The sequence below is a fragment of the Stegodyphus dumicola genome, chromosome 3 (genome assembly GCF_044657685.1).
Source record: "Stegodyphus dumicola isolate Sdum_Otavi_A_Nest chromosome 3, ASM4465768v1".
In the NCBI taxonomy this organism is placed as follows: Eukaryota; Metazoa; Arthropoda; class Arachnida; order Araneae; family Eresidae; genus Stegodyphus; species Stegodyphus dumicola.
The window spans coordinates 157,949,793-157,974,127 of NC_140770.1; the positions used below are offsets into that span (position 1 = coordinate 157,949,793).

Sequence of the window (24,335 nt, forward strand, 5' to 3'; positions counted from 1 at the left end):
TGAAGAATTTTCTTCTCTCATTTCTTTTTTCTTTCTTTTACTTTCCTCTTAAGGTTTTTCTTTAAATAAGATGTTACACCTCCATTTCGTGAAGCGTAAAGTTACATATATATTTCTCTGTCTATGAAATTTAAGCTGGAACTTACACGCACATAATTTCCCTCTAGAGGCTTTCATGGATAATATTTTCTGTACAGTTAAACCAATAAGTACGATGTTCCTTCCATATAGATTACTTAGCATATTATATTTCTTATTACTTTTTTACGCTACTAAAGATATACAAAACTTTCTCTTCTAATGTATTACACCATACTACTAACACTTAATAATTGATATTCCGAACTTTCTCTTCCAACGTATTATACTAACTTTTTGAAACACTATACAAAAACGTCGAGGATTCTCTTTTACACATCTCATTTTTGTTCAAAGGATTCACGAAATGTGTCAAACAAATGTAAATTTTTAACTTTCTATTTTCCATTTAGACATTTTGCCTTACATTTAACCTTTATCATGTTTTTAAAACATATCCCTGTTAATATTTCTGATTCTTTTTTTCCTAAAAATAAATACAGACTTATACGGATTTTTTAAAGATCTAGTGACTTTGAATTAAACCTTCTAATTCAGAAAATATAAATTTTTACAACATAAAATCTACTTGAACTAATATATGGACATCTCTAGCCAGTTTAGTTCAAATACATACGAAACAATATGAAATTTCTTATTATTGTCTACCCCAGTTTAATACGTACCAACAGAATTTCATTTTCTATTATTTTACATTTCAGACATTTACATGAATATATTCAGAACACTCCTTTTAATTGAGCAGGAGGTTTCAGATATATTATTAACACAGATTGACTCTTTGAAATATTTTACAAAAATATCTTGGATTTTCTTGTATACATTATATTTAAATCACCGAACATACGTTAAATTTTGGTTTCTAACACGGGAAAACTTCACCCGGATTCTTAATGTGATCCCACCATTTACCGCAGACCTTCATAAACACTGCTATATTTGAACTTAACACAGACATAATTTTTAACAAGCTACAGAATTTTTAACTACAGAGAAGAATATCCACATTGTAATGTAATATTTTAAATTCACTATAGAGCAATATTTGTGTAAAACAGCTAAAAAGAAAGGATGTCTGGACATGGAATTAATGTTAAGTCACGGAAGTGAAACTTTGTCATCTTTCTCCCTACTAAGAATATAAAAATTTCTCAGCTAGGAATATATATATACTTTTTTCAAATAGTGTGATCATTATTTTTACAAGTCTCAAAGCTTTTTAATATATTCCTTCTAACTTAAGATATGCATTTCAAATTGACAAACACTGAACTCTTACAGCTTTTTGAGAATGACTTTTAAGTTATGATACATAGCAAATAAAATCCTACATAACAGGGAATATTGACATGAATTTCCAAATAATAATACAATGTATCTCCAATATATTCAATTTAACTGAAGATAAACATTTCAAACTGACATTAATTTACTTAGAGTTCTTACAGCTCTTTGAGTACAACCGATATTTAATTTTTCACGGATATGAGAAACATCTTGCATAAATACCATACAAAACAATTAATATTGACAGGAACTCCACATTATGGTCCAACATTGGTAACTTAAATGAACCTTTAACACATTTTAGTATGAATTAATTTTAAAAAGAAAAATTCAAATGCAAGTATTCAAACAGAAATGCTTCACAAATTTACATATTAAGCAAACATTCAAGAGAATACCTATATATCTAGAGATATTATTTACACTAGCTGGTAATGTAATTTAATAGAACAGTCGCACACGTATAGGAGAGGTATGCAATATCCATGAAAAATAACTTCCTACCAAGCCAAAGAGCAATAGTGAAATATAACATATAAGAATAGGGGAAAAAAAATGTCTGAGTATGGGAAAACATGAACAAGAAATGAATATTTTTTCTGAAACTGTCCCGTTTGGGATAAGTCAGGAGTAAGAACCTTAACCAGTTTAAGGAATAGGGCCTGAAAAATAATGAAGTAAATCTTATTTTTTGTTTATAATGTATTTATTTATACTAAAATATTCTGTTTGAAGGCTATATTCTACACTTAGAAGGAATTTAATAAATCAGAATGATTTCGTTTTCTGAAGATTCAGGTTCAGAAATATTACAACTCAAAAGAAAAAAGGTTAGAGAGAGAATGAAGTATACCGTAACCAATAATTTTTTTTTTCCTCCCTAAAAAAAATAAAGTGAAATTTTTTCAACCTAAAGAAATCTAAATCAATTTTTTTCGACTTTTCAAAGTCAAAGTGTAAATTTTTCCCCTTACATTTTGAATTTAACATGGGTTTTCCCATAGACAAAGTAAAAGTGGAGATGTTTCTTCCTAAAAAATTTAAAATGAAACTATTTCGACTTAAAAAATCTAAATTATTTTTTTTTCACGTTTTTAAACTCAAAGTGTAATTTTTCTAACTACATTTTGAAATTAACATGGGTTTTTCCATAGACGAAATGACAGTGGAGAGCTTTCGTCTTAAAATATTAAAGTGAAAATTTTTCCAATATATTTTTCTGCTTTTTATGCCATTACATTTCCAATGAAATTTGATTCATTGCCAGATAGTTAAATGTTTATTTTTTTTCACATCCGAATGCATTTCTTGTCTCACATATGCTCATTACAACAAAGTTATCTTTAAAAAAAAAAAAAAAAAAGTTATATGGAGAAAAAAAACTGGTTAAAACTAGTTATATGGAAGATTTCCATAAAGTAGTTCCAGCGAAGAAAACATGCCAGCAATCCCCTGCAACTTTAAGTGGGGCTTTGATCTTCGCTGTTACGTTGAATCTTCAATTCTACTTAACTTTTGTAAGAGCAAAGATCAGGTGCTCACTTAAAGTTTTAGGAGACTGCTGGCGTGTTTCATTCGCTCGAACCACTTTATAGAAATCTTCCATATAACTAGTTTTGTATAATTACCGTCCAGATGTTTGCAGAGTACTTGATCTTCATTACATCTCTTTTCAGTAAATTTACATTTTTATGCTATGTAATTCCAAAAATAAGCTTCGAATAGGATGAATATTTGCACATTCTACTGAATTGCCTAGATCTTAAGAATTTCTTTTACATCCAGATTTTTACCTTATGTTTGCATTTATTCCATTCGTCTTCTTATTATTGATAGGAAAAATTAAAGCTATGTGAGAGATTTGGAATACTGAAGTTCATATGAATGTTCAATACTGGGAACAAATTCGGCATTCTGTCATAATTGAGTTATACTCTGAATAATAAAATTTTAAGAAAAAATCAGTTTCATTCACGGGGAAAAGTACATTTTCCAAAAACACATCCCGGAAATCTACCACAAGTGTCAATATAAATGATCTACAAATATAATAAATCAAAAAGTACAACATGTACAAATTTTTCTTCGCAATAACTTATGAATGTTTCCGTTTCAGTAGAATGAAGTCGGAAAGTACAAATTTGGTAATGAAACACTCATTTAAGCCTTTGAGATTTTATCAAAAAGTGCAATAAACACATGTGTGTTATAGTAAAATTCTACTTGAAAAATGAGCATTTAGGGGAAAACATGACTTTCTTCTCATAGTCACTTAATATGTAATTACAATAAGTTAAAATATAACACTGGTTCATCAATACAATATATTACCTATGTACGGTTAGTTGTTCATTTAGAATATGATAAAGAAGAAACTTTTGAGTCAAACAGAAACATATTTACAAAACAATGATTCTTAGTTTCCTAGTAATTTAAATCAAGGTGCTGATATTTCTCATCAATGTCAGATATTTTCTTAGACATGTTTCTAATGAAATTAGTACATAAACTTCTTTTAAGAAAGAAATAGACTTCATGAGAAAAATCTATGATAGCGCAAGTCAGTGATTCTTGGTAACTTCGAGAAAATATTCTTTATGAGCTGGGTTAACAGTCTCTATTCCCATAGTATACTAAGATAAAAAGTTCCATTTCTTTTCTTAATTTTCTGATTCAGCGTGGTAGTGTTATTGAAGTTAAATCTTCCAAACGTGCAAAACGTTATTAAATCAAACAATATATCTATTTAATAAAAATTTATTCCCAAATCTTTACATGGCAATGTAAAAGATAAATAAGAAAATATTTGAAAATTTAATGATTTGCTGTGGCCGTAACATTAAAAATTGTTAATACTCAAAGTTTTCAAAAGGTTTATGGAAACACGATAACATCATAGTCATCCGCAAATAACTTCCATCGAAACTGAAAACTTTATGCACAAAATTTACTTGGAATGCAGGAATAGAGGATTCAAAATGAAGATACTTTCCGGAATGAAATGTACAGTATTTCGGGAAGATAACTTTGTTGTAATGAGCATATGTGAGACGCGAAATGCATTAGGATGTGAAAAAAAATAACAAACATTTAACTATCTGGCATTGAATCAAATTTCATTGGAAATGTAATGGCATGAAAAGCAGAAAAATATATTGGAAAAATTTTCACTTTAATATTTTAAGACGAAAACACTCCACTGTCATTTCTTCTATGGGAAAACCCATGTTAAATTCAAAATGTAAGGGGAAAAATTTACACTTTGATTTTGAAAACTCGAAAAAAATTGATTTAGATTTTTTTAGGTCGAAAAAGTTTCACTTTAATTTTTTTAGAGAGAAAAATCTCCACTTTGATTTTGAAAAGTCGAAAAAAATTCATTTAGATTTTTTTTGATGGAAAAAATTTCACTTTTAATTTTTTTAGGAAGAAAAAAACTTTTTATTGGTTACGGTATACTTTATTCTCTCTCTAACCTTTTTCTTTTGAGTTGTAATATTTCTGAACCTGAATCTTCAGAAAACGAAATCATTCTGATTTATTAAATTCCTTCTAAGTGTAGAATATAGTCTTCAAACAGAATATCTTAGTATAAATAAATGCATTATAAACAAAAAATAAGATTTACTTCATTATTTTTCAGGCCCTATTCCTTAAACTGGTTAAGGTTCTTACTCCTGACTTATCCCAAACGGGACAGTTTCAGAAAAAATATTCATTTCTTGTTCATGTTTTCCCATACTCAGACATTTTTTTTCCCCTATTCTTATATGTTATATTTCACTATTGCTCTTTGGCTTGGTAGGAAGTTATTTTTCATGGATATTGCATACCTCTCCTATACGTGTGCGACTGTTCTATTAAATTACATTACCAGCTAGTGTAAATAATATCTCTAGATATATAGGTATTCTCTTGAATGTTTGCTTAATATGTAAATTTGTGAAGCATTTCTGTTTGAATACTTGCATTTGAATTTTTCTTTTTAAAATTAATTCATACTAAAATGTGTTAAAGGTTCATTTAAGTTACCAATGTTGGACCATAATGTGGAGTTCCTGTCAATATTAATTGTTTTGTATGGTATTTATGCAAAATGTTTCTCATATCCGTGAAAAATTAAATATCGGTTGTACTCAAAGAGCTGTAAGAACTCTAAGTAAATTAATGTCAGTTTGAAATGTTTATCTTCAGTTAAATTGAATATATTGGAGATACATTGTATTATTATTTGGAAATTCATGTTAATATTCCCTGTTATGTAGGATTTTATTTGCTATGTATCATAACTTAAAAGTCATTCTCAAAAAGCTGTAAGAGTTCAGTGTTTGTCAATTTGAAATGCATATCTTAAGTTAGAAGGAATATATTAAAAAGCTTTGAGACTTGTAAAAATAATGATCACACTATTTGAAAAAAGTATATATATATTCCTAGCTGAGAAATTTTTATATTCTAAGTAGGGAGAAAGATGACAAAGTTTCACTTCCGTGACTTAACATTAATTCCATGTCCAGACATCCTTTCTTTTTAGCTGTTTTACACAAATATCGCTCTATAGTGAATTTAAAATATTACATTACAATGTGGATATTCTTCTCTGTAGTTAAAAATTCTGTAGCTTGTTAAAAATTATGTCTGTGTTAAGTTCAAATATAGCAGTGTTTATGAAGGTCTGCGGTAAATGGTGGGATCACATTAAGAATCCGGGTGAAGTTTTCCCGTGTTAGAAACCAAAATTTAACGTATGTTCGGTGATTTAAATATAATGTATACAAGAAAATCCAAGATATTTTTGTAAAATATTTCAAAGAGTCAATCTGTGTTAATAATATATCTGAAACCTCCTGCTCAATTAAAAGGAGTGTTCTGAATATATTCATGTAAATGTCTGAAATGTAAAATAATAGAAAATGAAATTCTGTTGGTACGTATTAAACTGGGGTAGACAATAATAAGAAATTTCATATTGTTTCGTATGTATTTGAACTAAACTGGCTAGAGATGTCCATATATTAGTTCAAGTAGATTTTATGTTGTAAAAATTTATATTTTCTGAATTAGAAGGTTTAATTCAAAGTCACTAGATCTTTAAAAAATCCGTATAAGTCTGTATTTATTTTTAGGAAAAAAAGAATCAGAAATATTAACAGGGATATGTTTTAAAAACATGATAAAGGTTAAATGTAAGGCAAAATGTCTAAATGGAAAATAGAAAGTTAAAAATTTACATTTGTTTGACACATTTCGTGAATCCTTTGAACAAAAATGAGATGTGTAAAAGAGAATCCTCGACGTTTTTGTATAGTGTTTCAAAAAGTTAGTATAATACGTTGGAAGAGAAAGTTCGGAGTATCAATTATTAAGTGTTAGTAGTATGGTGTAATACATTAGAAGAGAAAGTTTTGTATATCTTTAGTAGCGTAAAAATGTAATAAGAAATATAATATGCTAAGTAATCTATATGGAAGGAACATCGTACTTATTGGTTTAACTGTACAGAAAATATTATCCATGAAAGCCTCTAGAGGGAAATTATGTGCGTGTAAGTTCCAGCTTAAATTTCATAGACAGAGAAATATATATGTAACTTTACGCTTCACGAAATGGAGGTGTAACATCTTATTTAAAGAAAAACCTTAAGAGGAAAGTAAAAGAAAGAAAAAAGAAATGAGAGAAGAAAATTCTTCAAAGAATTAAAAAAAATATTTTTATATAAAAGAAAAATTAAAAATTACTTCTTGAAGTAAAATATAGGAAAAAAGACCGAGTTCGTAAAAAATAAATAAAAAATCGCATGAAAATAAGTACAGCTTTTGTAAAACAAATAAAGTGAAAAATGTAAAACATGGAAAGGAAAGATTAAACTAAAGGGGAAAAAAAAACTTTTGTAAAATAAAAAGAGAAAGAAAAAAAAAATTAAAATTGTGAAAACGTATTACTTTTATAAAATCTATTACTTTTGTAAGTTAAACGCGGGGGGGGGGAAAGAATGTAAAACTTAAAAATGGGGGGGAAAAAAGAAAATCTTATGTTCGTATATAAAAAATATGGTGTGAAAATTGGTACATTTAATTTAACGGCGAGAAGAAAAGAAAATTACGTAAATTATGTTTGTAAGATAAAGAAATGAGAAATTTAAAATATCTTAACCTAAAGTAGAAACAAAATAAATTTAAAATTATGAATTCATTCATTATCGAGGATGTACAAATGTCTGAGCAAGTTGGAACAGAATTGCCTATGTGCAATCCATCAGCCTCATGTTGGTTTCCGCTAAGTCAGATGAACAAAGAGGATATATACGATCAAATAATAATCAAATAATAGGATTCAGGAGATAAAAGCACGGCTTTGTGTTATCGTCCACGTTTCGCATGCCATAGATGGCCAAATACATGAAATTTACATATAAATACATGAACGTTTTTCATTAAATACTGCTATATTAAGTCAAATAGTATAATCAATTAAAAATAATGGTTAATAATTTCGTCAAGATCCACGAGTACTAATCAGAATGCACTATGGGTAAGACTACTGCCCTCTAGCGGTGATTGCTGAACTAAATAGAATGTTCTAGAAATTCTAACATGTGTCTGTATGCTGCAATCAGGTTGCGAATTAAGTATGACATCAGAGCAGCGGCGAGTTCTACGTCAATGGATAAGCGCGGACATGAAACCGGATTACAACACAAACGAGATGAAACATGTGGCTGACGTAACAATAGCAAAATAATTCGAGGTGATAATGCGTGATGACGTCACGAACAGGATGTTGCACGTTCGTAGTTGATGACGTACTCCTCGGTAAATTCCCTCTCCTCTGTGAGCGCCACGCAGCCCCAGCGCCACAGCGCCACATAGCTCTCATATTCTATCTACTTGCCGGGATCCTTATGGTGGCTTCTGTCTTGGCGAACCAGTCACCAGATTGCGTAAAGGTTCTTAAATCTTTAGCGACGAGGCTGATCATGGGCGCCTCGGGAAATTCACTTAATTCCCAATATTCCAATGCTTTATAAGATTTCTTCTTTCAGGATAATTAGAAAATCTCAATACTAAAGGGGGGAAAATGCATTTTCGATTGTGAAAGTATTTTATTAGGAGGGAGAAAAGGAAAGGGTGGAAAAAGAAAAAAATCTGAAAGAAAATTCAATTCACAAGCAATATTGCAAAATAATTTTAAAATGAGCCTATCTTTAGAATTTTGCGATACACAGTCTCGCATCGCCGCTGGGGATATGTTTTTTTTTTTTTTTTTTTTTTTTTTTTTTTTTTTTACAGAGTTGCCATTCCTCGCTTTGAAATCGACGGGTTTGTTAATCAAAAATTCGTTAATGTTTTACAAAATAGGAAATCGATAATAAAACAAATTCCACATTTGGGCTTCCAGATGCCCATATTCGGGTGAAAATGTACGTCATTTAAAATTCGGTGGTTCTAGGTACCGTTGTTTTATCACAATGCGAGAAACAAACATATATTTATGCATATTCTTCATTATTTAATTTCTTTTAATATAATACAGGGCTCTAATATTTGGCGGCAACAAACTGGAAAATGAACCGATATTTACAGTGAGCCAACGCAAAATGCCAAAACGAAATTAATAGTCTTCTGGGCAAGCTAAAAACTAATCAAGTTTGGCAGCGGTGGGACTCGAACCCACGCCTCCGAAGAGACTGCTACCTTAGACCAGCGTCTTAGACCGCTCGGCCACGCTACCGTTACAAAACATGAATCATACTAAATCAATTGCCTTTTACATTTCCTTATCTTATCAGGTCATTATGCTTTATATTTGATTGCCTTGGGAGTAGAACAGAAAAAGCAGGTGAAGGTTTGAAGGTGTTTGTTATAAAGCAAGTTGTAAGCTGAGTTGATAAAACCACCAACTTCTGGTAGTTCGTGTCTGATTCCATTGCTGCCATGAATTTCCCCGCGTATATCGTAATCCCAACATTTTGTCTTAGAAAAAGTTTTGGGACTCCCCCCCCCCCCCCCAAGAATCATGAAGCTCTACTAATGGTAAAACTTTGGGGGAGAGGATTGTTTTTTACGCATCAGAACTTATTTAAATTTCTTTATTTTTTGGGATACATCAACTATGGGGAGTGGGGGTGCTGAGGGCCCAGGAAACCGCTCAGCTACTTGCCTGTTACATTAAAGTAGCATTCCTACGACAGATAATCTTTCAGTACTTGGTCTTAAAAAATTACCGAATAATCAAAAGTATTATCAACTCTCGATTAGCTGGCTTGATGTTTAACTGAACGATGTCTAAGATGAGTTGTTTATTACAGGAGAACAGGGAAAAAAATATATATATATACCACTAGCATAAAACAAAACTGTCTTCGAAAAATATGAAAAGGAAAGGAAAAATATGAAAAGAAAAGGAAAAATACGCAAGGATATCAGTAACAATAGTAGTAATAGTAGGTATAACTATAGTAGGCAATACCGCTGTAAACAATAGTAGCATACAACAATAGTAGGTAATACTGCTGTTAGATGAACGCTGCCCCCCAAAAAAAGTTCCAACCGAATTTTTCAATGAAATTTTAACTCACTGACTTTGTTCAAGTTCTCTTGTAAATGTTTGCATTTAAATGTCATTTATAACTTAATGAATGTTGTCACTTCTAATGATGCATATTTACAGTACATTCTCTTTGTTTTGAACACTAATTCAGTTTGCGTAAAACCAAATGAACTACAACAAGTTACTTAAAACTGTTAAATTGCATGCAGATACAGGTTAATTGTTACTAATATTTTTCTGTTAATTGTAATACAGATTATTTCTCTTTTCTATCTTTTTTATGGCATGATTAATTGAACTAAGCGCGCTTGTTCCTGGCTAATTCAAACTAAGCATGATTGTCCCTAGCTTATCTAGAGTTGATTGAAATTTTCTTTGATCAAGAATAAATGTAAGAATGGAAAGATATATTCCGTGATTTTGATAGTTATGATTAATGTTATATTTTTCGTAGGTAAAGTAACTTCAGACTAATATTCAGAATCACTAAAGCCTAATTTTTTTCTACTTTACGCGTAAAAAAATATTAATTATTCCTAAGGCGCAAATGTTGATTGGATAGAAGAAGCCTCGTATGAGCCAAACGGGAATCTAACCGAAGTCAGCTGTATACATTAGATGTCAATTACAGCAAGTGGCGCAGTAGGTTTACAAATAAACGCAATCCCTAATGCTGGAAACCTGTTTCTTAATTGCAAAAACGATCCTTTTCCTTTGATGTCCTTCGATGTATAGTAAGTGGTACAAGACTGATGACTTAACATGGATACGTAATCCGCATCCATCTGTTTTCGACCAGTAATTACAGCTCATGTGATCATCACTGATTTACTTTTCCCCTTAATTCACCCACTTGGTCCGTTATCTGGGTGGGAAAAAAAAAGAACCGTTGGGGGCCGGGTGGCGGCTCGGGCTGGTCTATTTGTTCCTCGACCCTCCAAACGATCTCTTCAGTCGCGGACAGTTCGGAGTTGTTCTAACGTGATTCTATTAAAGCGTAATAAGGAAGAGAACAATTAAGGAGAGCGCAGACAGCTGCGAGTGCCCTCCGCCGGCCAATGCGGAGGTCGGAGAGAGGCCCTGACGTCACCGGGCCTGCACGTGCAAGTCCGCGGTACACGAACCATTAGTGTGTGAAGCGCGAATGGTTTTAATGTGTGTGAAAGAAGATTTCTTTTCTATGTTTGGTTGACGTCGTGGGTTCAGGCCAGCGGGAATCTGAAGTTGCAAATGACAGCGATTTCGGGATTACGAGAGGAAAGTTGGTTTTTCAAGCGTTGTTGGTTTCGCCTTAACAAAAGGGAGAAGAGATCGAAGCGCCGCTCCAGTGCTTTGCTGATATTGAAATTATAGTAAGAGTCGTCCAAAAAAATCGTAAAACCTTATATCATACAAGCTGTATATGTCCCTATAAGCTATATATGGACCATATAAGCTGTGATGTGGGGCGCAGCCCGACCCTCCTGGCACACTTCACATCTCCCCATGGTCTCTTTATGGGCTGCGCCAGCTATATATGTAGCCATATGTACACGAAAGTTTTTATTTCGAAAGTTTGGTTGGCTTATAGAAGTGACACCTACAGCTATCGACACCCTGGGCGGAAATCTCTCTGCCCTCCTTATTTGAATGATCATCATACAAAATGTCAACACAAATATATAATTAACATTTATTTAATTATAGTTAAGCAGTTAAAATGATTTGGAAAAAAAAATTTAAAAAAAAATGTAAGACTAATGAAACACCAACTCATTTGTGTCATCCGGAAAGTCTTGCGGATTATTGTCGATAAATACAAATGAAACAGTGTGTGTGGGGGGAAGGGGAATTACTGAATCGCATAAGCTGTATTTTGTTCTATGACATTTTGCCATCTCTTTGGCAGCTGGAAAAAAAAAATTTTTTTAATCATTAGGTTTATTCGTAAAGAAGTTATCGACGTGCTGTTTGGCAGTCTCCAAGGCAGTGAACTCCAGGGCACTCAGAGAATTTTAAGTGACCTGAAGAGATGAAAAATCTGAGGGGACAAAGTCTAGTGACTAGAGAGAAGGATATAAAACATCTCACCAAACTCAATACGTTTTGGTCTGAATTTACTGACATTTGTGCCGAGCATTACCATGAGGGAAGAGATTACTTCATTGGACTGCTCAGCTTGGGGCCCTTTGCTTCAATTTCTGCTTTTAAAACAGCCGTTTGTGAACAGTATTTTCTCTAATATATGGACTAATTTACAGCAAAAATTCGTAAAATATAATTCTTTTATATTCCGCCACACACAAAGCATTAATTTTGGGGGATGCAGACTTCACTGGACTGGTCAGCTTAAGGCGCTTTGCTTCAATTTCTGCTTTTAAAACGGCCGTTTGGGAACAGTATTTTCTCATATTGGGAATGCAGACCCATTTTGTTACTAAAGGAGGTACTTTTAGCTTACCCCGTGATCTGTTTCTAGTGACGTTATGTTATTTTATATTATCAACTTCTTAACACCAGCAATGAGCCGTTTCAAAAGAAAAGTTTTTATATTTTGCTTCAGCAAAGTTTCGTTTCAATTCGTTCCTGCAATCACGTGCCGAAATTCGAGCAAGCAGATTCTGCTCTGTTAAAGTATGAGGTACCCATATATCGTAACAGATTACATACCCATTCCTTTTCAAATGATAATGTAATGCACTTTTTGGAATATTTAGTCTCTCTAATAATTCCTGAACTGCATAACGTGTATTTTTAGTGATAGCTTCTTTTAATAAGCTCTTGTTTATAGAAGATGATCGTCTAGATTGAGTGTTATTGTCGATGCGAGATTTCCGTGCTTCTAAATCCACCTTTAAACTCATTCATGAGAAAAAGCGCTTTGTCCATATGCAGCAAAAATTTTACAAATAATCTGATTACCATTTTTTTCCCTTTTAAAAATAAAACATTATAATATGACGAAAATGAACGGTTGTATTCTTCGGTGCTTCTGCGAGACATCCTCGTCAGGACATGAAATAAAAGGGACAAAAGCGATTTTCGAGAGTATTACGAATAGGAGATGTTTAAATTGAGATGTATTCGGCATTTAGGTAAAACGATTTTAATCAGGGAAATTATTTCTGTGAAATTAAACTAATTTTCCTACTTTTAATAACTACCGACTCTTCCAGTTTTAACAGGCGACTCCCTGTTTTTCGCCACATCTTCCTGTCTTCTGATAGTCACCGAACCCCCGGTTATTAATCTGTAATTTAAGTACTTTTCAGCAACACAGTAGGCGCCGCGTAATCTCCTCACTTTTGTCCAAGACCATTTTGATAATATTTAATGAGAACATTAAGCGATGAGAGTATTATCGTTCAGAATCTCATTGGAATTTAACTAATTATATATAAATATAACTAGAAACATAAGGTATTTCTCCCGCCTTCTTGGCATGCCTTTGCGATGTGGTGGTCTGACGCTGGGCGCGTATTCCAGAGGTCCGCAGTTCGATTTCCGACGAAGGCGTTGCGTATTTTTTATCTCTCCTGCTTCCGAAATAAACCTAATGACTCTACAAGTGGCGCCCGAACTAAAAAAAAGGTTGGTGGATGATGATTCTCCCCACCCAGAATTTGGCGATTGGGTCCCCTAAAAACCCCAGTCGCCTTTTAAAAGGGGGAGTATATGAGGTATTTCTCCCGCCTTTTTCGCGTGCCTTCGTGGTGTAGTGGTCTGCACGCTGGGCGCGTATTCCAGAGGTCTGCGGTTCGATTCCCGGGGAAGGCTTTGCTCACTTTTCATCTTGCCTGCTTCGAAAATACCTAATGTCTCTACAACATGTCTGCAATTATTACGAAAAAAATTCATTTTTGAATCGTTCATATTCGTACTCCTTCTAGAAATTACTTGATAGTAGATGCATATTTGACAGCAACTTTTTCTTCGCCATGAATACGTTTGTGAGCAATGATTTTTCTTTCTTTTCCTAGACTAAACCAGCCATTTATTGCTACAAAATCATCTTTCCCCACTTTTGCGGTTAATTATTCAGCTTTCTGCCGCTTCAGTGGGCCGTTGACTGCCACATCCTTTTCAAGAATATTTGTAAGCCAAATCATCAGTTGTCAGTTATGATCTTTTCCGCCGGGCCTCTGTTTCAAGTGTTCGTTTCAGTTTTACTGTGACGTAAAAATAATATATTCAGTAGTCTTCAAAATCTTGCGAAAGAGACGTAGAGAATATTTGCCTTAGGAACAGCATTCCGTTGACTCCTTTTTGATACAGTGGAACCTCGAGATACGAGCACCTCTATACACGAAAAATTCGAGATACGAAGAAAGCATGAGCGAAAAATTCGTCTCTAAATACGAGCATTGACTGGAGTAACGAGTGTTGTTGGTATGCGTGGCGGGTTTCTCGGTCCGGCTCGTTTCGAGGAATCCCTTCTTCAGATCACTCAGTGTTCTTTGACCTACGAGTTTGTGCGCTTGTGAGTTAATTGGTTATTACATTTAACGTGAAAATATTCTTTTCCAGATGCCTCCCAAGAAGATTGTTGGCTCCGATAGCTAGTGCTGCAAATAAAAATAAGGAATCAGCCATGGCCGTTGAAAATAAGAAAGGAATAGTAGATAAACTTAAGCGTCGTGTAAGAGTGACAGACATGGCGAGGACTTACGGCCGTTCGACATCGACGATCTGCACCATTCTGAAGAAGAAGGAAGAAATTAAGAAACTTGATGTGGTCAAAGGAATTACCGTTACCTCCAAGCACCATCCCAAACTCCTAGAAGATGTTATTGGTGTGGATTAACGAAAAGCAGTTAAAAGGCGATTCGTTGTGGGGAGGCTATCTGCGCTAAGGCTAAGAATTTGTACTTGGACCTTCTCCGAAAAACACACCAAGTATTATTTACCAGTGTTATTTATTAGGAAAATTGATTTATATGTTGATATTTTCGGGGAATGTGGAACGGATTAACTGGATTTCCATTATTTTCAATGGAGCAGTTTGTTTCTAGATACGAGAAATTTGTTCCAGCACGAGCTCAGTGCTGGAACAAATTAAACTCGTATCTCGTGGTTCCACTGTAGTTGGTCATAGCGTTTTAACTTTATCCTTCATATTATTACGCGTTTTGTTAGAGTGTATGATTGACTAAACACCATAAAAAATAGCATTTTCTGAAAAGCATATTATTCATACATAAATGTAAAGCTGAAAACAAATAAAGGGTGATTTTGGCGCGGAAGCAACATCACCTAGAATTCCGTTTCGTGAAATTATTCCAGTCAACTGGTCTAATATTAATTAGTTCAGTCGATCTTTCTGAAACTTGGAAAATGGCTCCTTAATACACGCTTGCCTTAAATCAAAATCAGGCTGCTTGGCAAAATCTTTGTCATATGGCAATCTGTTTATTCTGTTTCGATCTCATATGGCGATTTCATCTGTTATTGGGCGACGATGTATTTTGTATCTTTTCGTATACAAGTGGGTGGGACTATGGCAATCCGATAACAGTGTCCGAATAATAACTTTAACAACAATCACATTAAGCGGATCCTACTGTAAATGAAATTTATAGAATTAATGAAACTTAAATTGTCAAAAATTAATTTCCTACTCCTAGTGATTTTCAGCAAAATTTTATATAAGCCATCTTCATCTATTGCAAACATTTGTAGAACATTGTTGACATTTATGGAACTATGTAGAATTTGTGGACATTCGTAGAACTGTGTACAGAAAGATTCAACCAAGGTTAATGTTTTAATCAATGCAAATGCAATTTCCAATGCAAATGTTTTAATGTTAAAACATTAGCGTTTGTTTTACATCATTATATAAATATCATAAGTATATTCCTAGAAGCTATAATGAAGTAGTCAAAAAGTGTACCGTTGGCTTCAATATGGTAAACTGCGAAAAAAAAAAAAAATCTATGTTTCCCGTACTACTGGGCCGATTGAGGAAATTCAACTTGTCTTTTTCATGTCTTGAAAGCGCTACTTAAGATATTTATTACATTTTATATATAGCATTGTTATAATAGAGATATTTTGATACAAAATTCGGACTTTTTCTGAAATAACATGCCAATTTTTTTCCACATTTCGGTTCTACGACTCAAATGATGCCAAACTGTTGAGTTTTGTAAATATCACAAAATTAGTTTTTAAACAATTAGCTCTCAAAATTTTAGCTCCTCAGTGTTAATTGAATTTGGTATATATTTTTTAATCTCTCTCTTTTTTTTTTTCAAACTTATTTGATTCTTTCTTTCCCATTTCAAAATTTAGGTCATTCCGAATTAAATTCGCCCATTTTTTATGATTTATTTTTTAAATTTGTACTTTCAAATAATTTTTTTTTAAATTTTTCGAAAAAACTTTTGAATTTTAACCTATAAAATTTTTAACATCATCTTAAAGTGGATGTATTTCTAGGCACACCTGCGAAAAATTTAGAGTTTTTCCATCAAAATTTTCTAAGATATACATAAATTGACATTTGACATTTGGCATAATTTTTATAAGCGATTATAACGCCAAATGTGGTAAAAGCACATTGTTATAATCATTTGAAATTATGAAGGATGACTTTTTATTAGCTCGTATGCAATGCAAAAAGGGAAAGAAAAATAGGTTGCTGTAAATTAAGAAGTTCACCGAGTGAATTATTCTTGGCGAAAACTGAAAAAAATGCGCCAAGATAAAGTTTGGAATATCCTTGTAAATTTCGCACTAAATTTTACAAAATTTAATATTTAGGCATAATTTGGGTCGTAGAATCGAAATATGGAAAAAAAAATTGGTATGTTATTTCAGAAACAGTCCCATTTTGTGTCAAAATACCTATGTTAGAGCAATGCTATATATAAATCCAATATATATCCTAAGCCGCACTTTCGAGACATGAAAAGCGCAATTTGAATTTCGTCAGTCCGCCCAGTAGAACGGGAGATACAGAGCTGTCACTTTTTACTTCCTTGTACGAAGTAAAAAGGAAATATTGTAATCGCGAAAAGTTTCAGGCAACATATTTCAACGAAAATATCCATTTTGACCGCTATCGAATGCAATTTAACGATGCTTTAGCGTGATATCTGTACGTAAGGACAGAGTAAAAGACTCTTTTGCTCCAAAAAAATTATAAAACTGCTTTAAAATTAATTCTGAAGAGAATTTTTCGTGGCGTCTGTACGAACGTATGTACGTAAGTACGTATCTCGCATAAACGAGTAGCCTCAAGAACGTTGAAATTTTGTATATTGGATTGCTATAACATGTAGATGTGCACCTCGTATTTTGGTTGCAATCGGACGCACCAAAAGTTATATCCACTCTGTTACCCGGCTCAGTGATCTTAGTTTCTTTACTCTTATGTGTTTGTAAATTGTACATTTTTTGCTTTAAAAATGATTGAATTATGTTGTTTTTATCTTCCGGTTAAGGTTTTTATGCCTTTCGTAATTCTGGAAGCAATATTTGTACAATTATCAACAATTTAAAAGCTGTTTAAGTGCGGTTAAGTTTTAAATAACATGGCGGACATATTTGTTTACATTTTTAATGCAGATATTTTGAGATTTTATGTATTTTTGTCTTGTCGCGAAGTGAGAACTGCATTAATTGAATGAGAAATACTAAATCGTCTGTGAAAAACTGTTTCTTTTCTGTTTTGTTTGCTTAATTTATTTCATACATCGTTTTAGCTTTATTATAGTATTTAAATAGAGCATGTGGCAACGATAATTCTTCAAATGATATAAATTTTGTGCATTCAGAGTGTCGCTATAGTAAACAAATATAGTGAATTTTAAAGAGTGCATTTATTCTATTGTGGTTTATGCGCTGTCGACGAAGTAGATTTAATCCAATCCAATCAGTTTAAATGAAATTCAAGAAAAAAATGCGTATAATTTAATATTCCGTACAAGGAAGTCATGTGGTGTACACATCAATTTTTTTTTACATTATTAAGTTTATCATGATACATTGTCTAAAGATTTGTATGAATATGTGTGTCACATAATGCCATCAATAAACTTCGGGAAATATCCACGAGACTTTGTTTTATGAATAACTTTGTTGTGTGAACACGAGACTTTTGTTTCATGAATCCATTTTTGCGGATGGCATCAGTTTTCGGCGTTGCCATGCACGTTTCTGATCAGTGTTTGCGTAGTGATATAAGCGTTCTATGAATTTAATGTTGGTATTAATTGAATCATATACATATATATATATATATATATATATATTGTTTATTTAATAATATCCTAGTAGAGAATCCCTGCTTTAATTCAAGGAAACTGTGAAGCTGCTGATGTCAAGTGTTAATAAAATTGTTATTCGTCAAGAGGCATGTGCAGAATCCAAGAAGATAAAATTTATTTCTTTTTCTGTTAATATTGAAAGTATAAACAGATATTCTAATAGTACACTGTGTCTAATTATTATTAAGTTTATATACGTATATTAAGAGTGCAGAACAACCGTTGACGGGTATTCTCGGCTTAGTTTTGATTTTGGTGTTGATTTTCGTTACAATGTGGTACATTAATGAGTTTATCCATTATATATTTATGTATTTTAATAATTAACTCCAAGGGTGTTATTGCCTCGAAATTCACTTTTTGTCCATATCACTTGTGCATCCTATTCACTTTTCAAACTGTTGTTTCCAAATGTTATCGCCATATATCATTCATCAAGTATTATTCATTATCTCCATATTTATTCCAAAATACGTAGTTTGTTTAATCAGAAGTTACTTTACATGTGAATCCACTCTAACAAATAAATAGTATTAGAAGGGAGGTAAAGTAAACTGAGATATTTTCGAGAGGTCTTTGCAGTCGCTATTCTCCCCCCCCCCCTTTTTTTTTTTTTTTTTTTTTTTTTTTTTTAAATTCTGAAAGGTTTCAGATTTTAAATAACGTCCAAAGGGGCTTTTTTTAACGTTTTGTGTGTTACCTTTATTTATTAAATATTACGTGCTTCGCACTCATACCATAAAATTCAGTTCAACAGCAATATCGCAAAAGAATTTTAAAATGAGCTTATGTTTAGAATTTCCGATACAAAATCTAGCGCGCTGGAGACAAAAATGTTTTTTTCGTTGACGTGTTACAAAATAGGAAATCCATAATAAAACCAATTTCAAATTCAAATTACGGACTTCCACATGCTCATATTCTACAGAAGATTACGTTATTCAGATTTTGATGGCTCTAGTTACCGTTGTTTTGTCAAAATGCGAAAAACATACATACATTCATGCAGATTATTCATTATTTAAATTCTTCAAATATAATCAGGGCTGTAATATTTTGTGGCAACAGTTTGAAAAGTGAAACAATGTTTATCGTGAATCGACGCAAAATGCCAAAACGAAATTGATAGTCCTTCTGGGCGAATTACTGGTTTGAACTAAAAAGGAGGAGAAATAACGGGACGAGTTCAAATACTTCTTTGCTTTTCGATTAAAATCACCAGGAAATGGAAGTGGAACACAGAAGCCCTAGAATTCGGAACTAGAATTACTATTACGCTACCCTGCTGATTGTCAACACACCTTCAGGGGGCGGCATCGTGACAACTGTCATCACAGTAGGCGAACAGCGAACTGAGGGGACCACCCCAGTGAAAAACGCTTGTTTCCATCTTCTGGCAGAAATTCTAACCCGTGGCGCTGTTTCTTCCCTGAAGTCACTGGATCGGGGAAAAGAGATGATTTCCGTTATCATGGGATTGTTAACACGAGCTGTTGCCATCTACTTCTCCTTAAATATAATATAAGCCTAATGAATTAGGAAGGTGTATTTTTTCCCCTTTGAAGACAGTATTGTTCACTTATTTTCGAGAGAGACGTTAAAAATCTGCCGATTATGGCTGCAAGTTAATCAGCGTTCAACAGTGCAGATTTTAATTTAGCAGACCTTTCATTTAATTTCCTTTAGATCTTTTACTCGGTTGCAGCCAAAGAAGATGATAATGTTCAGTCGCTGAAGGAATACCAAACATCTGGCGTTGGTCCAGACAGTTTGGGATTTCTAATTATGTCATCAGTATGTCAACAAATCATCATCTACAGTAAAATTAAACTATTTGATAAAAGAAGAGTTTTTAAATATACAGTTATTAAATTAATTATTAATTGGCATACCAATGTATCCAGAAAAGTAATTGGTAACACAATTATTAATCAAATTACTAGGATAAAAAATATTTGTACGGTAATAGATTATTTAAAAGATCAGCTAATTTTACTTTCACGAATTCTTATGGATATGAAAATTCCTACTAAATTTATTATCTTTTTTGCTTAAAAAAAGCTGGTGTTTAGCTATCAAATTTAATCTCTAAGCTGAATGATGAAAGTAACTATCACATTATCCCAACCGTGATGAGGGTAAGATAGGAAATGTTTATTAGTATTGGAGATTTGCATATTTTATGTTTAGTTTTTAAAATTTTATTAATTATATATTTCTGGCAGATTTACTTTTAGTAACTTTAGGCCATTTTCGTTTCAAAAATCTCAATAGCTGCCAATGTTAAGTGAAGAATTTTTACTGCACTTTTACTTTTTTGTCTTTGACTTTTAACCATAAATAAATAATTATTTTAAAATATTTGTTTAACTCCATATTCTCTGCCTCGTGACTCTTACAGACAACTTTCATCGCCAGTTCTGCACCTTTACCTAACAGTTAATTTTTCTTTATCAGCAGACAATCACAGACATTCCTTTTCAAAATTTTCTTCCCAAATTAGCATCCATTAATAGCGAGCTAAGAATTTATGTGCCAAATGAAACTTTCCACGCCTGTTTTTCTGTTCCCGATTTCTGTTTTTCCTTTCCGATTAACAAAAATGGCTAATTATCCAGCGCCGCTGCAAGAGTTTTCCAAATTTGTAAGTAAATTTAATTCTGGGCCCTGGTTTTGTAATTTTATGTTTTATAGGACAAATAATTATTTCTACTACAAATTTTTTAAAAAAATCAGATTTTATTTTGTATTCTTTTTTTATTGTAGAAGATTAATTTTATAATTTAATTAGTAATTTAATATAGTCCTTAGCTATATAGCGTAATCAGTATCAGGGCTATAGAGTCGGTAGGAAAAATGACCGACTCCGACTCCTGGAACTTGAAAGACTCTGACTGCCTCATATACATATATATAGTATGTAAACATATACACATTGGTTAAGGCTTAAGCAATAGATGCTATAGAAAAAAAATGATGGCATAGCAAATTATTCATATTAATTAGCATTTATTATAAAATGGAGAAACCGGCATTAGTTTGTAGCGTTGCGCGCCTCCAACTTGCACGCAACCAAGAGGTGACTGTGAAAACTGGATAAAAGACAGAGTCTTGTTAAGGGTTTAAGTCCCTTTTTATTCAACGTAATTAAATTACAAGTGCGTGCTCTTGACGCTCACAAACTGCGCCAGCTCGGCGGTCAAATAAAAATAATAACCTGAAAAGAAACTAAAGACAAGACTCTAACTACGAGGCTTTCTAAAAGTAACTAACTCACCGCGTTTTACAATACCGCTGCTAATTCAGCAAACTTGAAGATCACTTGAACGATTAACACTACTTCCAGGCAAGCACACAGGCCGAAACGCGGGGTTCTTCAATTTCTGGCCAACTACCTCCGCGCTCGTGAAGTAAGAATATCACACCTCGAACTCGTTTCCTTTCTATTTAAATCAGAATACTTCCGCTGATAATTTGAATCCTTGCGCGTTCTACTAAAATTTACATACTCTGGCATTGGCAGTTCCAGGGAAAAGTAAGGCTTGACAGGAAAGATAGTTTAAACTTAAAATAAATGTTAGTTAAAATAAATATAAACCCTACATTTGCCGCTGCCAGAATTTGGAAAACTTGGAAGCAGGTCCTACAAACGACCTGTTGTAAGTTTCTATAATTCTGAACTAACTCTCAAGAGCCTCGTTTACACAAAAAAAATCTTATGTAACAAAATGTATACTAAATTTCTGTCGATACTTATATAAATCTCTCTTCTTACAGCAACTTTTCCTGGACTTCATCAATCAATCTTGTTCTTTTCCTTCCAGCATCTGGAAGGAATAAGTATCAGTATCTTTCTAAATACATTATAATTCACACTTTCTTGACACTAAATAAATTTTTGTTTTTAAACGATTCGTTTTCCTTAGTTACTGCTTAATTCACATTCATTCAATTTTTCAAGCATTAATTTAACTTTACCCTGGCTCTCCACCATGTGTGGTGTCAAACGGGAATATTCGTGTTAGTCTTACAACACTTCCCCTAACCACCATGATTTTTTAGAATTCAACGACCAAATAGACACACCTTACTCGACATTCTACAACTCGATGAGCTACTTTAACATTCTTAGAAATTCAAGTGTAGGTGGAGAACCCTACAAAACACATTCATTCTAACTTCCCCCTCATTCATCTTTAGACATGCAGGCTTTCGCTCTAAAGCATGATTTTATCTACAATTTAATACTTAAATTTTGACTTCATTGCTTTTGAGCATTTACTTTTAGCATCTAAAATTTTATGCTTCTAGACTAAATTCTACTTTTACATAACATTCAAGTATTTACGTACATTTACAAAATTTTAATACATATAATTTTTACAATTTACCATACAATGAATAAGAGAAAATAAATTTTTACTTTACTCATTCTTCGCCAAGCTGGCGGCACTGAAACTAAAATTCTTATTAATACAAGAATACGAAGTTATTTTTATCTTCGGCCAAATTTAGGCTTTAACATAACAGAATTAGTCTTTCGACCAACAGAAAATGCTTGTTCTTAGCTTTTATACTTAAAGAAAATAATACTTTTGCCTTAGCTAAATAAAGTAAAACAAAACTAAGTCTCAACCGAGACATATTGACTTTCGTCAAAACATAGAACTTCGTACTTATACATAACATTTCGGAACAAAAGAGAGAGAAAAAAAAAATTATAGAAGGTTTTAACTTATCTTTGAGTTTTCGATGCTTGAAACTCCGTCATTCTTTTTTGGCAATATTGGTCCCAAGTTAGAGGTTTCATGGACGTCAATCTTCTCCTTACTGACCTCCGAGTGTCGTCCACATTAGTTTTTCTTTTGCGTCCTCTACATGCTGGCCTCTTGGCGGAGTAATCGTCTGGTTGTTGGCATTTCCGTTTTTCCCTGGGACGGCTGGTCTTGACGTCCTCCGGTCTGGAGCAAGGTTCTTTAATATACTATACCGGTCTGGAGTCCTTCTTGAATTTCTTCTGTTCCTGATATTTTTGTTGCTCCTGTTGCCGTTTCAGTTTCCGGAACGGCGGCCTTGCTGGCACCTGACTCTGTGGCCGTGTGCGCGTTCTCCTTGATGTATAATTTCTCCTGCGATCCGTTGTAGGTGGTGTTTTGCTCTTTACCACGGTTTCTTTACGCGGTGCATCTGTATTCTTGTTTTTCTTAAACGCTGGAGTTTGAAAGTTATTTTTTCTTTTTGATACCGACGTCCGGGTTGTAGAAGGGCTAGGTCTCTCTTCAGTTCTCTGCTTCTTGGGTGGTGGAATAGTTGTTGTTATTTCTGGACCTTCTACTTCGTTTAGACTTGAGTCCTGCAAGAAACTTTTTAGGATTTCAAAATCATTTGGATTATAGTATTTTTTCACCTGGTCGGGACTTGCTTTACAGATTTCCCCTCTCTCGTTCTTAAGATATAATACTACTCCTTTGATTTCCTGAATTACATAGGGACCTTCTAATTTTGGAGCTAGCTTTGCCCTAAAATTGTCTGGGGCACTTGATAAAGAAAATTTCCGCTTCAATACTTTATCCCCAACGTTAAAATCTGCTTCACGGCGTTTTCTATCATAATATACTTTCTGCCTATTTCTTGCCGTATCCGAGCTTTTAAGCGCCTGATCAATCAGCTTTTGCACATCTTTTTGTTTAAACTCCTGCTCTCTTTGTTGCACAAAGAATAATTTATCTAAAGGCGTAATTAACTTTCTGCCTAAAAATAATTCTGCTGGGGTTTTTCCCGTAGTATCGTGATTTGCTGTTCTTAAAGCATAAGCTAATTCATTTATGTAGCCATCCCAGCGCTTGTGATGTGTGCTCACGTAGCTGCGAATTATTTTTACTATGTTTTTATTCACTCTTTCTGCTATGTTTGCCTGTGGTCTATACGGATCCATTTTGATATGGCGTATGCCAAATCCATTGCATATGTTTTCAAATATTTGACTAATGAATTGTTTTCCGTTATCGCTAATGACTTTTATCGGTGCACCGTATTTTAAAATGTATCTGTGTAAGAATTTATCTGCGACTGTTTTGGCTGACGCGCGTTTAAGTGGAAAAATTTCTGTCCATTTTGAAAAATTATCTACTATAACTAAAAGAAAAC

At 33.1% G+C, this 24,335-nt stretch overlaps 1 protein-coding gene and 1 non-coding gene across 4 annotated transcripts in view; one reads left to right on the plus strand and one right to left on the minus strand.

Annotated features, from left to right (window-relative positions):
- Positions 1–24,335, plus strand: part of LOC118195605 (protein c-ets-1-A-like) — a 406,827-nt gene that overhangs the window by 18,586 nt on the left and 363,906 nt on the right. The gene's annotated exons all lie outside the window — the stretch shown is intronic.
- TRNAL-AAG (transfer RNA leucine (anticodon AAG)) lies at positions 9,036–9,117 on the minus strand. The gene has a single exon. It is a non-coding gene; the product is annotated as a tRNA-Leu (tRNA).